We start from the raw sequence: 17,608 nt of genomic DNA on the forward strand, positions 1-17,608 counted from the left end.
AAAAAGGAACATTATTATTATTAATAATATAACTAAATCTTGTCATCTTCGCTGTTCTAATATTCAATATTTTCTTTTTCAGTCTCTCAATATTGAATATCAATGATTCTTTGCCGATTCATTCGCGATGGTTTCAATTTGCGTCTCAAATAATATTTAAATGTCTGCAGATCTATTTTTCATTAGTATTATCAAGGAATATTTTGCCAATATTTCGTGATAGGTGTTTTCAAATACTATGGTAATGATTGTGTAAATTAAACGTCACTACAAGTCATAATATTATATTTAACATCTGTTTTCTTATATTCCAAATTCGTATTAAATTTTAAAATTACTACATTGCTAAAATTTATTTACATTTGTATTGGACAAATGTAAATAAATTTTAGCCATGTAGTAAATAGTCATCGGCATCATATAAAAGTATCACATAACTTATATTTAAAAAAAAATCATTTTATTAGAAATACATGTTACGTTTGTGGAAAATGCTATGAACATATACAATGCTCCCCATGACATGTATGTATATATATATATATACATATATATACCAAGTAAGCATTGTATTTTGGGTACTTATACTATATACAGTAAAAAATATTAAAATGCATATTAAAAATGATATAACATACAAAAATTTAGTTGTTACATTGGTTAAAAACAAATATACATTGTTATGAAAGTAACAAAGTTAGTATCATTTCATTCAATCTTTTGTAAGCATAAAAGTCACCATGGGTAGTTTCTGAGTGTGCACATAAAAGTTAATGCTAAGATTGCTAAGTAGTTACTCCACAAATACGTCCAGCTAACGACTACGTTTGTGTAGCTCCGGGAATAATCTTGGGTCTTCTCTACGCATGTACCTATCATAACATATATTATTATACCAGTTACATATATCCTTCCCATGTAACAGAAATAGTAAGAGATCATCTGTAAGAGATCGCTCAACTATTTTTTAAGGACATTTATGCATTGTTTTTCTGTAGCAATTTTTCTGTGAAAAAACTTATTATTATGTTGATATTGAACCTGACTCCGCGAGTATCTCGGATATAGTGATTGGTAAGAAAAAAATGTGTAAGTTTTGGTAAGAAAATTATATGGGTCATATATTTACGCTTAATTTGATGATGATTGGATTAAAACTACAAGAGGTTAAAAAAAACTTTATAAACACACAACACATTTTCGTTATTTTATTATTTATAATAAATACATAACATTTTACATTACATTTTTGTTATTTTATTATTTATAATAAATATATAAATTTTTAAATACATGATGTATTTAAGAATTTATATATTTATTATAAATACATATAATTTACAATATAATTTATTAATAGATACATAAAACCCGATCATCACATCAGAAGTAAGGCGGTGTGTGTCTAACCACCAAACTTTCGAAATTTTTAATACTATAGTTTCAGTATTTCTGCAGGTTATATCACTACTTCCCAGTACTAATAACAATTCACTCTAGAATATTCTTATAGATAACTATATGAATTTCTCGGTCACATAACTCATTGAATAGTTTCATGGTGGTGGGCGAATAAATAAATAGCTATACTCGTATATTATCAAAGTTTCATCTGTAACTATTTGCTATATTAGAACAAAGGACGATCGCTGGCTCCTAAATAAACGACTCTGGACGGCAACTGCAGCGAGCAGTTCCAACTGCTATTTTCAATTTCAAATTTGCCTCTCCAACGACAATAGAATTGCACCATTTTATGTGGGGACTTTTTGTGAGGTTTTTATTCACGGAATCGGAATATATAAATTGTTGAATCATTTATATGGAAGAAAAACATTTACTTTACAAAAATTACCTATATCGTGTTTAAATCAGCATACCCTGAACTATGAGTAGATGACGAATAATTAGCTCAATGTTTGGGCAGGTGAAAACTCTATTTTCATAAGTACCTACACTTATTTTACTTATATAAACGAGGTGAAAGTAACTCATTATTAAAGTAAGGTATATAAAACCCGACTTCAGTATTAGTAAAAGTAGTAACTTCTAATTCTGGTGTTAATCAGTAAAAAAAGAATCATCAAAATTTATTCAAAATAACTAACCGTGGATCATGTGTTAAAAAGCTTTTTTTTATTTTAGCCAATTCGCCGCAGAATCTAATTGAAGGTTTTCAATGTGTTTTCTTTTTGTGAAGTCGAATAAAAATCTATTATTTTACTACCTCTGCGTTGAATGGAAGTCTAAAAGTAAAAACTGATAAAGTGGAGCACGAATAAGCTATAAAATTGTTGAAGTTGTGTAATCCTGGAGCATATCCAACATGTATTCAACTGATGTTTAATTCCGAAGACGAAATTATTATTAAAGAGCAGAACAGCACCGCAGTTGGTGGCGAGGTGCGTGACGTGGCGGCATCGTACAGCAATTCCGCCCCTGTGTCTACGTGAGCCTTAATCACCCTCTTTAAAGCGAGTCTCACGTCTCCAAGCAAAAGGAAACGTTTATTTTAATTCCCCACAAATGCGTGTCTAATTTCAATGGATGTGTGTTTAATTTCACGGGATTATTGTTGCTGAGACAAGATTATGATACCATTTGAAGGCGGATTACCAAGTATACACAGTACTTTTAGGGACTTCTGTTCACGGCTTTATGTAATTATCCTTATTATAATTATGATATTGTACCAACAATTGAAACTCGAACCTTGCAATTATGTACAGAATGAAAAAGCAGATAATTTATAATGACAAATTTTATTACAAACGAAAATTAATTGATGACAATGATGATCCATATATACTAGATAGTATTTAGACATTTAATTTGAAATAGGTAAATTATTTAAATTTATGTTATTGCTGTTAACGTACAAAGATTTGAAAGAACAAATTATTTAAATAAATAAATTACCTTTCTAAAATATAAATGTACGGGTAATGGAACCGACCCCGCGTCGTATCCGTCCCGTCTGAATAAATTTTCGAAACCATCAGAAATGAAAATTACATCAAATATAAAAATATTCGGAGATGTTACAAGAATGATACACGTCGAGGGTGGATTATTTGTATTCGAAGTGCGTTCATTTATGTACGTGACCAGATTATTAATAGCGTTACTAAGTAAGCTCCGTTTTCAATTACGACATTCCATGATATGCTTATCGAATTTCGTATTTATTATGTTATTAACTGAGATTTGGTATTAATTATTGTTTCAATATTTAGCGCACATCTATAGTGTAAAATCATTATTTTTATAAATAATTATTAAATAAACATTGCCGACACGTTTGTAAAATTGATATAAACCTATAAGGTTGCGATGTATATAAATTATACTTATATATTTGTGATTATATTATTATTACATTATTTTAGTCTGTACATAGTTTCGCAATTTTTTCTTACATATGGCCAAGGATCTTTTTAGTAGGTTCGAAAAACATGGCCATGTTTTATGATTCAAGAAATAGGTTGCAATTTCTTGGTCTTCAGCGTACTACTTATGTGCCACGGATATAATGCATCATGTATTTAAATTATTTCTTAAAGTAGCAATAAGTCAAGAACTCCCCGAAGGGTTAATCAATAATTTTAGGAAAGTTTTCGAAAAGAATAAGTATATTAATCTGCAATATATAATTAATTAATTCCTTAATCAAATAATACATTAAGTCCTATAGATATTTTATTTATTAGTGTCATTTGTTTACCATTAACAGATAAGTCTACATAAATCTACAAATGTAATGCGGACTAAATGACAAGCACCACTAGTTGACAATATAATAGTAGTAAAAATAATACAACATTTCCAGCACGTAATTTATATTAATGTTCACTTCTTACTAATTAAAATGTAGTCGTATTCTGCCTCTCAGAGGGGAAAAAATATCTAGAAAAATTATAAAGTTTTTATTAGATTGTGTGGGTCGTGAACAAATGTTTTCTCTTCGTAGGTGGCGTAATATAACAACTTAAGAAATTGTAGCGTAATAGTAAAATTCCAATGTAAAATTATTTTCTCGGCCTAGTCAATGATTTCTCTGCCTAGTACTTTTGATTCGCTTCTCGACTACGCTGTTGCAGCACTTGAACCATAGAAAAATTAAACAGTGAGCTACACTGTTTCATTTTTCTATAGTCGTGGTTCATTTTTATTCATGAAAATACTTATTTGTTTTCAACTTAGTTTCAACATTTTCTAATTTTTTATTGACTTTAACACGTTACTTAGTATCTATTACTAGTAGTTAACCGCAGCTTCGTTTGAAAAAGCTTTCATTGGTATTTCACACTTCCAGACTATATTTTTTATGTAAAATAAGTCCCAAGTCCGTGCTGCTGTTGCTATATATTTCGATATCAAACTTTTTTAATACTCATTAAGTCATTAAATAGTAATAGATGAGCACCTTTTCGAATGTATAATATTAGTATTAATTATGCTTTATATCTTGGAATTACACATAGGAAACTAGACAAAGTTAAAGTCACTAAACAGTTCATGATAAAACAATTATGAACATATTTAAATAGCTTACAGGCTTGTTATATCTACGAGATAAAGGTAAGCGCTCAATAATCTAAGTTGACAGTGATTGAATACCAGCATTTATCACTCTTGAGCCCAGTTGAGCAGATTTTACTTTCATTGCAACAGTGAAAATCGTTCAGTTCAATAATCTCGGGTGGCATATTTTTGGCGTGATTACGCATTTCAAAAGAATAGGTGCACATTGGAATAACTAAGCCTTACAAAAGAACCTTTCATCTCCAATAATATTTGAATTTCTTAATTCTGATTTCACCTACAGATATATCGATATCTATTTTATAAAAAAATTATATGAATCGTCATATAAAATTGTGCTAATATTTAAATTTATATTATTATTTTGAAAATATGTCTGTTTAGTATCTATCTTTTGATTACTGAAAGGGTTTTATGAAGATAGATTGTATTACGAAGTTGGACATAGCTTCGGTTTAATTTTAAAAAAGTATATGAAATCACGGGTTATTCAGACGAATTTTACCTAAGATATTTAAGACCTTATTTAGGTAGTCGTTTTAGGCATGTATTCTAAGATCGTAAGGAAGAAATAAATTTATTTATTTTAGAAAACATGAGTAGATAGATATTATTTACACATGTCAATAGCAATAAATATAAAAAATTAATTCAATTTTAATGAAATCATTGCATATGAATATAGGTATATTCTGTTAATTCAGTCGAAATGAGAACCTGTGTTATGTTAAATCGCTTGAAAATAGTTAGACATATTGTTAGTCAAGTGTAATGAAACAATTTTATGTAAGGCATGCCAGGTATTCTTATCTGGAATATGAGTACCCATTCAGTACAGTATGAGTAGATATCTATTAGTAACAAGATATTTGAGGAAACGTGGTATGAAGTACATTGGATAAGTAGAAGTAAGTAGAACATTAGATAGCTTCTCAGAGTAAATTACTTCACAGAGAATTGGCGGTTATTAAATATTTCAAATATTGTAGGTTACATATTGTAATATATTAACTGTCTTTATATCGTTCAGTATAAGTTCATTATTTGTTAAATATAATATTGTAAATATTATAAATAGAATAATCTAATAGCGACCAAATTCTCTGATTTTTTATTTTGCTAACGGAACATTTAGAAGAAAATGGACCCTAGAGATACACCTACTACTGCCTTTTTATCTTGAAATGTTTCATCATTATTTTTCAATTCGAAATCAGGCTCTACTCAATATATTTTGAGTTTTTCTCGTATTTCGATATTATTTCATATATTTCATTTGTAGTTAAAAAAATGAAAAGCAATTCAAAATTTATATGAATTAATAACCGATTTTTCATACATAAAGTGTAATTATATTAATCGATACAAAGACACCTTGTTGCTCCAAGATTACGTAAACACCTACAGTAGATAATATATGGTATTACTCCAATATCAAAGATAAATATATACCGCCACATCCTGAAACGAATAAATAATAGACCAAATAGCCTATCTCTGTATCTATTTTGATGAATATTGTTATGTTTCTTCACTATATGAGAACTTACACATTCATGTTAATAATCTTACTGATAAATTTCACATTTAACCAAAGTTGTGGGACGCATATGCGAAGTTGCCGCATATGCCTCAGACTTGTTAACTCGATTAAAGCTGCCACCCTTATACAAGATCTAAAGCTAAAGTAATATCGTTATCAAACTATTGATATATTGACAGTGTCACCAAAGCTCTCCATGATTTTACTGATAGAATTTTAAGATATATGTCCGTTACCATTATGTCGTTTTAAACTAATAAGAGTAGCGCATCCTATAATAATGCTTTTATTATATTTACCTACAACGTAATCAAATTATCTTACAATATTGTATATATATACAATATTGTAATATAATACAATACAATATATATATACATACATTAGTCAAAAGTTGTGACGTATTTCTTATAGGAATTGCAGCTGTATAAATAAATTTTTGATTTATAGGAAACAGTATATGTTGTTAAAAATAAGCATATCTAATTGTAACTTAATTTTAATGTTTACGTTTTTGTATAATTATATAATCACTATAACTACTTAATATAATGGGGTTCATCTATTTAGTAAAGAATAGTTATCAAACCAACACAGGGGACGCGTAGTGGATCAACTTCCCTGACCCTTTATAAGTAAGAGGTCATCCACATCTGTAAGTGTAAGATAATTTATTTATGTACACCGATGTAAAACAAATAATTAATTTTAGCGTAGTTTAGTTACAAAGGATTAACAAAATTTGTTGCCTCAACGATGTCAGGTTGATTAATTTTAATTTATTATTTAATGTAAACATTCAATTATTTTTAAGGTTATAAGATACGCGTGGGTCTCCGTAGCGCCATTGTGATTTGTTTTACCGTTGTCATTGGTTATCTCAGAGTCCCTAGGGTCTAAAATCCAATTTACTAACTTCTACAACTTTATTGTATTTGCTTCTGCTATACTCTTATTAATACAATTTTGTATGTAATACACAGACTTTTAATCAAAATTGATCTTGTGTATGAATCTTTCACATAAGATTAACTGGTACATGATTATAAAATAATACTCTAAACCCGAAATATAGATGAATATAAATACTAATATAGAAACATGCAAACTTTATGAGAGACCTTATGTAGAGACTGATTAATAATATCTAGTATACTTTAATGCGAAAAACATACAGAATAAACATACGAAATAAGTTGTATTGTACAAAGTGTACACTATTTTATACAAGGGTATTTTATAGTAGATATAATTGTAGAATTAAGTTAACTATTCACTACTACATAGTACGACATAATAGATACACAAATCTATAATCTAGATCCTCTTGTATTCATGTAATATCTATCCTAATATTTTGTTTAGATTTTCCACTCTTACGCCTTACGCTCTTCCATCTTTTTATGGGAGTAAGTGAGTTTAGGTCTTATGTATATCTATCAATGAAAAAGTATTTATTGATATTTCTAATTAACGATTACAGTTGTAATATTGTACTACAGAAAACTAATATTCAACACTACTTGCGTGTAAATAATTTACATAAAAATAGTTTACTTTCTTCTTCGCACGAGCGACCGCGATGAAATTAGTTTTCTGCGATAAAATATACTTAGATTAGGTTTTAGAATAAGTCTAGTCATACAGTCCAGGATGATAAGGTCCAAACTCTGTTCCGAAGAATAATTACATTGATTCACTTACTTTTCTAAATATATGAATTCTATAGAAGCCAAGTTGGGTAGACCTACATATATATTAAATAAATGGCTGGAGTTTGATATTACTTTATACTAATAAAATAAAATAAAATAAAATGCATGAGTAAGTTGGTCCAATTATTCGGTAAGGTCAGAAGCTATATTTAAACAACTACAAAGTTTTATAAATATAAAAGCATAAAGATGTTTTTAACAGATTTGAATAAAATCTGAATCACTGACAAATAAGTTCTATCTTAATAATCCCGTGGATACATTTTAGTTAACGAAAATCTTGAAAAATATTTTTTATCGTAAGTGTGCATAATAGAATATGGATATATTAAGTACCTCTTTTGTACTTTTTACAAAACTATGTAAGGAGACTTAGACTATATGTATGTAAAACTAATTTATTTACATAATATAATTGTATAACTAAGAACCTAAAATATAAAATATATATGATGTTTAATTTATGGTACTTATTTTAATTAATACCATGCAATTGATATATTGGGTATATATTTTCCTTCGCAAATTTATTTTACTTGAAATAGTCGTATTTTATTGATACGTTTACTTTACGATCTACAGTATTGTAGTAATACAACAGGTACGGTCATGAAACATATCTTAGAGAAAGTAGGATGTAAGAAAGTATGTAATAAGTTTATTATAGTAACTACCTTCCAAGAGCTCCGATGCTCTTTCTTTTGCAGTTCACAAATGTTTTTTGTCAGGGCTTAGAGAGTACTAAAAAAAAGGACGGTCTACGTTATAAAACAATAATATATCATGTTTCATCACCTTTGTGAACCGTTGACTTACTTTTATTCTACATGTACCTAGAATTCTAATTTATTCAGGCTCCTTTGTTATTCTGCATACTCTGCTACTCGTGACCGATCATTTCATTGTTATGTTCGAGAAAATAATTCATCCATAATATTGTATTATGAGTACTTACAATATTTTTATCAATTAATCATTTCAAAAGTTGAGTGATAATGAAACTGCCGCATTGTTAATAAATAAAGGCGCTTACCCAAATGATGGAATTTGAGAGATTTAAGTAAAAAGTTTCACAATGAATTTTCAGAGCTGTCGACCTTTTTCAATGTGTCAGGAACATTAAAACATATTTGAAACACCAGCCATCTTATTTTTCGACAAAAATAATATTATTTAATTTTACAAGTTTTTAATATGCATAAGAAATTATAAAAGTGGATAAGAATATTTTTATGGTAATACTCATAAATATAAACATGAAGTATGCTCCGGCTTCGATGGTCTAGCGCTTTAGCACACCGTCTTATTTCCAATGGCCACTGGTTCGATTTCTCGCACGGAACAGACATTTGTATTTATGATGTTTGTATCGGTCTGGATGTTTTGTAATTGTATATATATATATATAAATCAGTTGTCTAATACCCATAACACAAGCTCTCCTTAGCTTGGTACTAGAAATATACACCTACAGTATACCTATATATACTAATTTGATCAAAGTGGGGTTAAGCTTATATTTATTAATGATTAAATTTAGGAAATATTGTTTATTTATTTTATTTCATGTCTTTTTTTTCAATGATAGATACTTATTATACGTGTTCTCGCATATGGATTTGTTTAATGAATTAACACACACATACGTACAATGCACATATATACGAAAACGTTTTATAGGAAAACATAATACAAGCCTGCCAATTTCCATATATATTACTCTAGCCAACCCTTTTTGAATCTACTTTTAATTTGATGAATGTCGTATTTATTCGGCCGTAATTTAAGTTTTAGTAATTATCATTTGTTAACATGTTTCTTACAATGTTCTTGTGAATGTTTGTGGTAATAATATATCTGTCTCTAAATTAAAATTAGAATTTTTTGGTACATACTTTTATCAACATAATGCTGGTTTACAATATGGAAAACGTATTTTTGGAATTTTTGTCTTTCTATGTGTTTACACACATATATAAGATACTACACACACACATAAGTATAAGATGTTAAAACCAATGAAGCGCCGTAGATGACATATTTCAGTCACATAAACGAGTAGGCTGCGGAAAGTTTATAAGATAGAACTAGATAGAAATATTGCGATTATTATAAATGGTAAACAATTTTGTATTTGAAATATATAATATAATAAAAAAATATTCCGCAATATGTTTAAAGTAACTTATATTAATAAGGTATGCCTTTGTAAATGATTCAACCGACTTTAAAAAAGAGAACTGTTTATTGCGTTAACCAATTTAGATATTTTTAATTGAAAGATGGTTTGCATATAAATTTGATAAAATCTGATCAGTAGTTTTAGAGTTAGCCTTAGAAATGAAGTAGATTTTGTGGTCTGTACACATGTAATAATTATTGTCAATATAAATATTATAGTAATTACGTACCTAGATAAATATACGTATATATCTATGTGGACTCTGGTCACTTATTCAATTGTTCGGTTGATCAGTCTACTGTTCTATAACAAAATAACAAATTATATGGTTGCTGGTATGGTAGCTTTTACCCGTGGCTTTATTTACGATTTTTAGAGACAAAAGAAAGTCTACATCAGTTCTCCTGATACATTTTTTTACTTTATATCCGTTGAATCGGCAGTGGGACATACGTCCGTATTTATATTATTAGTACAGAAGTGTGGTTACAATTTAAAAGGCAGTTACAGATATTTTAATAAGCGTACATAATCTATAATCTCACTAATATATATATATATATACTTTATTGCACTTATTACATTAATAGACAAAGACAGTTATACTCAATTGTGAGCAAGGGCGGGCTTATCTCTGCAAGAGATCTCTTCCAGCCAACCTAGCGCTGTGACAGAGGTGGTAGTTAGCGGGCAACGATAGTGCTTGAGTTTTTGTAATACCTAACAATAGATATACCAATGTATACTTTAAAAACTACACACACTAAATACAATAATAGAAAACATTAATACAATACAATAATATTATAAATATGAAAGTTTTTGCACTCATACGACGAATGTATGTAACTCTTTCATGCAAAAACTACTGAACGGATTATGAAACTTTACAGTAATATAGCATATACATTATAGGCTATAAATTTCATGAGGGTGAAACCGCGAACACAGCTAGTATATTATAACTTTCGTATTTATAAACTATTAAAAAAGCTTTATGCTTGAGATATGAAAGTAAATGTTGTTTCTGGGCTAGTTATTCATACCTTTTGACGTATTTTTTCACTATAATATTTGGGCACTATGTTGATAATGTTTATACAAGGTGCACACCATAGGACGTAGAACTATTGGGATATAGATTTATTTTATGAAATATTGAACAAAGTAAAACTGGCTGGTTGGCGATTGACATGATATATTGGTAGTTTTCCGTCATAGGACGTTGTAAGCGAGCGGGAAATACGCGTTTCGACAGTTTTGAAATTAGGTCTAAAAAGTAATATAATACCTATATACGTGGGTCATTTATTTAATATATAGTAAAATATCATGTCATGAAAAATAAAATACTGAAGACATGCAAATGGTCTTTTGCGTAAAACGACAAATTAGATCATTGGTTGTTTACTTATAAATATAAGTTATTTGATTATTAAAAAAAATGTTTTTGTATCAGTTGTCTAGTATCATAGAACAATTTAAGTCACTCAATGTCTAGTATCCATAACACAAGCTCAGCTTAGCTTGGACCTAGTTGTAATACCAGAGTATGACAGTCATATTTGAATTACGTATTAACTAGCCGGAGTTAAATAACTGAACTAATGTTATACATTATGTCATCGGAATTTATTAAGGTATGTTATTTTATATTAATAACATTTCTAATACATAGGTATTATAGAATTATATTATTACAAATTCATTATTAACCATTGTAAGTTAATTGTATAAATCTTCCCACGATGGTGAATGTGTGATTTAGTTGGCAAAATGTTATGGACGAATAGTTTTTCAGACTTAAAATACGAACATTCAAACAATAATTTTTATGTAGGTATCAATGAGGTGTTTTACATGTATCATCTCAATTATTCAGATCATGTATTAAACTGAACCAGTGAGAAACTTCAGGTATCGCGTTGCTGCATGAATTCATTTTCCTTATCTTTACTAATATGGAAATCAGGGGTTATATTTCTTTGTAACGTTTCAGTTAATAATCTTGATTAACGAATCATATTTGGGACAATTCAATTTAATATTAAAGTTAATCTAATGAATTCAAAGATGATGATTGTGGATAGAGTTGGACAGAACAGACCTGATATATCGGCAATTGGAAACTATGAAGTTGTATCAAGTTATGTATATCTCGGTTCCACAATCACTAATACAGGCGGATGTCAGGACGAGATAAGAAGGAGATGCGCTATCACGAGAACAGCCGTGACCAAGTTGCAGAAGATATGGAAAAACCGTAATATCACCAAGAATACTAAAATGCACTTAATGAAAACACTAGTTTTTCCAATTTTCCTTTATGGTGCAGAGACTTGGACATTGAGGATGCAAGAACGCAGGAAAATTGATGCCCTCGAGATGTGGTGCTGAGGGCGAATGTTGCGTATACCTTGGACTGCTCGTTGAACCAATGTTTCCATCCTTAACGAACTCAATATCAGAGAGAGATTATCGTCGACTGTGCAAATACGAATTCTCACTTAGCAAGCCTAAAAGTAATTAAATTATACTAATTATTTAAAAAAATAAAACATCAAAAAAAAGGTCACATTAGCCGGAACGAACATCTTATATGGAGCGGCTAATTATCCAAGGTTCGGTTCAAGGCAGACGTTCTCGGGATCGATCACCAACGAGATGGACTGACAGTATAAGAACGGCTTACTATTAATATTAAAATAGGAACCGACAAGTAACAGCACAGTATATTTCGAATATGAAAACACGAGAACATTGTACCATGGATTGTCCATGGTACAATGTTCTCGTGCAGCAATCAAAATACCGTACCAGGTGGAGACAAATTGTAAGGAGTCTTTTTTTTGTGTTATTTTCTATATTTTCGCCAAGGACCACAACGATACCATATCACAAAATATACCATCATGAAAGCCACGACCACTCTGCCAAGAGTGAACGACTGAAGAAGAAGAATGAATTCAGTGTGAATAAAAATAAAAAGATCTCTGTACATGCTTTTACTTATGATCTGTTTATTTGCCATTCCAATTATATAAAACTTATTTTCTTAAAGCGATAAAATTATGCAAATAGGTATACTATTACTTAATTACTATAAATTTTAATTCTGATAGACGGCCGTTTGTAAAAGAAAAATTGGTCTTCTAGTTAGTTGAAAATAAAATATGCTTATAGTTACATTCAATCACTATTAATAAATGATTCAGGACGTTGTCCCCGTATGCACTTAGCAAGCCTAAAATGTTAGCTGGATAATAAGTGCATATTTGTTAATTTGTAATTAAATTATACTAATTATTTAAATTATAATTTTCAAGTTAAAAAAAAATTGTATTTATTAGTTAAATCGGGAATATAGAATATTCTACCTTCAATATTCTCTTTTGAAATACCAAATATCATGTTTATAAAATAGGGTTATATTTAAAAAAAATATAAGGCAGTCAAAAGAAATGAAGCCGTAGAGTACCGTTTCGTTACAGTTTTTGATATATATTGTCTCGAAAATGTCAACCCACATCAGTAACCGGTGCCATTCCCAAAATTGCGAGTCCTTTGCCCGCAGATAACAATTTACCAGTTTCAGATTTTTTCCTTTATATTCACCTAATTACCTATCTGCATACCGAATTTGAACTTCCTAGGTTATATTTAAAAAAAATATCATCTGGAAGTGGGTCTCGAAAATGTCAACCCACATCAGTAACCGGTGCCATTCCCAAAATTGCGAGTCCTTTGCCCGCAGGCTACTGTTCATTATTAAATAAACAGGTACATATATATAAATCACAAAGAAACGGAAAATTAACTTCAGTTTATTATCTTACGTATGAATAAATACGTATGAATAAGACACAGGGTATGGATATATTTTTAGAAGTGAAATAGTAATAACTATACCATATAAAAAAATGATGCGAGAAATTTATTTTACTTCCAGAATATTTTATTGAGTTAAAGTTAGTCTGTATTCGTCCATGTAATTCAATATAAGATATGTTGCATTGCGAGACCATATCAACCGCCAAGTTCTTCAGCCGATTGATCATAAAAAGGTAACAAACAGATAGATACTATATTAATGTCATATTAAGCTGTGCATAACTTTAATAATCTGTTCAAATTCAAATTCAAAATATCTTTATTCCTGTAGGTCTATTACAGACTCTTATGGTATGTCAAATCTACCGTCAGTACCGTCTGTATTGAAGAATTAGCTATCTAACTTAACGAAATTTAAAAAATAACCACTTATTAATTACGATTTGCGCCCGCCTTACGCCCTTCGAAAAATATGTTTAATTTCGAATTAAAATGTCTGCCTGTTACGTCATAAAAATATCTGAAGATATTTCAAGAAAATTATGTAATAGAGTAGCTGTTACCCGTATTAATTTAAAAGTATAGGTATAGATGTTTGTCAAAATCAGTCAAGCCAATAATGAAATATAAATCGATCCCTCCATTGAATGGAAGTTATGGAGAACGTAAAGGACGCTTATATTTTGTTAACTAAATGTAGGTACTAATTAATAGTTTATCAATACCTATAGTAGTGCTCTAAATGTCACAAAGCACATTTTGGACTGATTTATATAGTGTAGGTAAATAATTGCTATAAAAATAGAAATGAGAACTGAGCGGTTCTGCGTAGCCGGTTGATACTGCGAAAAAATTAAACTGTTGAAAAAATTAGGTGATGAGTTGTTTATTATATATTTAAAAAAATATTTAAAGAACTATATGAAACTCAATCGTTTAATTTTCTACGAAGTGAGTTACCCTTGGAGTTTCCTTTCCCTTCCCTTGGCGATAGACATTGCATTTGTAGAAAAAAATAATGTATCTGATGAAATGCAATTACATCATTAAAAGTTGTCCAGTTATTCTAAATTGTATTTAAGTAGCGACTCCACGACAGGCAAATATCGTATGGTTTGGTACAAGCATTTACAGTAAGCATATTGAAGGGAATCAAGGGATCTAACTGAAAGAAACTCATATTCAACACTGGATTGTCTGAAATAACTGAAGTGATGGTAAATAGACGAAACAAATTCACTTATTTTGTACATTTGATTTCACTTTGCAGATCACTCGCCTTTAAAACCGCGCTGGACTCAAGATCGGCTTAAGCGCTCAGGGCTTAATTTAGAAATACAAAGCTAAGTCGTCAATATAAACAATTTCGAAATATCCTAATGGTAGGTAGTTAATACCTTTACAATATTCATTATAATGAGGGAGCTTTTGTAAATGACTAGTTTAAACGGTAGGAGTAAGATTGGGAACACAAAATTATAGCTGCAGGTTGTCTCAATGAAATATTAATGAAAATTCACGAGCACGACTACGTTAATTTAGGATGCTTGGAAGAAATTCTATTTTAATAGAGAAAAATATATAATAAATTAGTATATGTAATGAACTGCGCAAGCTGTTACTATAAATATGACATAATTAGTTCTTAACCTGTTAACCGGGGAAATCAATTTTAATTACGCCGCATATAACAGGCGCGAACTCTTTCACTAGGACGTACTAGTATGTTACACCACAACATAAATTCATATATATATATATATATATATATATATATATATATATACATAGCACAAGGGAAAAAAAAATGTTGCACGAAACTATAGGTTCCACCCGTTCCAGGTTCCAGAGCTCAACATAAATTTCAAAGATGTGTTCATATGTATTATCCGTACACGCTAGTTGTTGTACTTGTTTACGTTTGACGCATTTATACGCCCCGCTAGGCTAACAGCTTAATGACACTTTTGGAGAGCCAAAATTAATCTGATTTAATTATTGTCTCCTGTAAGAAATAAATAAAATATCCGCCCCCGTCAAACTTCGTCAAAATTCGATAATGTGACGGAAAAAGATTACCATATTTTAGTATCCTATACACACGCGTTTATTATTTTTTACGTTATGAATTAGATACCTACTGTCATTACAGATACAAAATAATCTTCGTCGTTCTTAAATGGATTATCTATCATTGACATTTGGACTCTAGTGCTAAAGCCAACGATACATCATTGATTAAAATCATTCAGTTTTGGATGATTTAGCAGAATTAACATATATCTACCTACATTAGAGCACGTAGTATATACATACACGAAGAACATATATAACAATTTTCAGAATATAAACGAAGACATCTATAAATAATATACGTACTCATGAAATTGTGTTTCTTCTTCTTTCTTTTCTTATGAATACAGGTCAAAGGAAACTTAATAAAACTAGGGATAGATGTGAAACTTTTATAATATTATTATGTTGAGTTTTTATTAGATTGGTTGACTTTCGATGATATTTGATTAATATATGTATACTTATAACATACATGTTAGTGTAACATTAACAAATTTGGCTATTTTGAATGTAAATAGTTTTTATTTGGCGTGAACAATGTATTTACGACAAACATTTATTCAAGTTTTATACAGTTATATATAATAATTAATAAATACTTTACATAGACAATCGCGGTATATTTCCCAAATCATTCACTGTATGAACTAAGATAGTATGAAAAATAGTAGCAAATAACTAGATCTATGATAATATATGATTATATATATATATATATAATTATTCTTTCTTAAAAGACCCGCAACGCACTTGCAATTCTTCTGGTTCCCCTGGTTCTGTTTCCCCTGGTTTATTCAATTGCGAATGCTAAAAGAAGTATCTACTGATAACTATGCTATGTATTAAACTTGAATATAAATAATGCAACTTACATTCTAAGTGTACGAGTAGTACAAATTAACATCTTTTAATATACAATTGCAGAATAGAACCAATACTACATAGGTACATCTATAATCCATTACGTGCACGCTAAGTAAAGCACAATATAATGTAGGGTGGTGTACCCTAATATAACAAGCCGCACAGATGCCTTTCAGAGAACGGGCAGATTTCGCTCGGGGCTATCACAAACAAACTCAAACTTTGCTTTTAAGACCGCCCAACAATTTGTTATATGCAAACTTTATATTTTAAGCAACTTCCCATATTGGCAGTCTGGTTTGTTTGCCATGTATATACAATACAAAAGAGCACCCGTTCATAACCTTCAAGTTGAGAAGTTAGATGTTTTATTATGACTATCATAAACTAATAATTCATAAATAGCAATGGAAAATTATTGAAAATAACTATCACTTGATAATATAGTAACAACTACTACTACTGAAACCCACGCATTGTCCATGCGTAGGTTGTAGGCTGTTTGAAAAATATTTATGAAACAGCGTAACAATATAAGTATGTGTATCAAGAGGGAAAATGAGTAAAGATCGTAAGGTTCCTTAAACAGGCTTAAAAATATTAAAGCTAGAAAAACTCATAACTGACTTAAAACAAAACAGAAAGAGGTCTGTCTGAGTTAGGGCATTTAGGATTTCTTTGAATCTATATGCCCAAATGGGAGAGTGGCGTTTGGTTTTTAAAATGGAGATACAATAGGTAGATAAATGGTATGTAGACCATAACGAATAATGGGAACAATAGTAATGGGAAGCCTTACAATTGCACGATGTAGTTGCCTAGCAGATTGTTATTTGGAAGGCGACTGCCCTG

This window comes from Achroia grisella, unplaced genomic scaffold, assembly GCF_030625045.1.
Source record: "Achroia grisella isolate CSIRO2021 unplaced genomic scaffold, CSIRO_AGI_Agris_v1 utg126, whole genome shotgun sequence".
NCBI lineage: Eukaryota > Metazoa > Arthropoda > Insecta > Lepidoptera > Pyralidae > Achroia > Achroia grisella.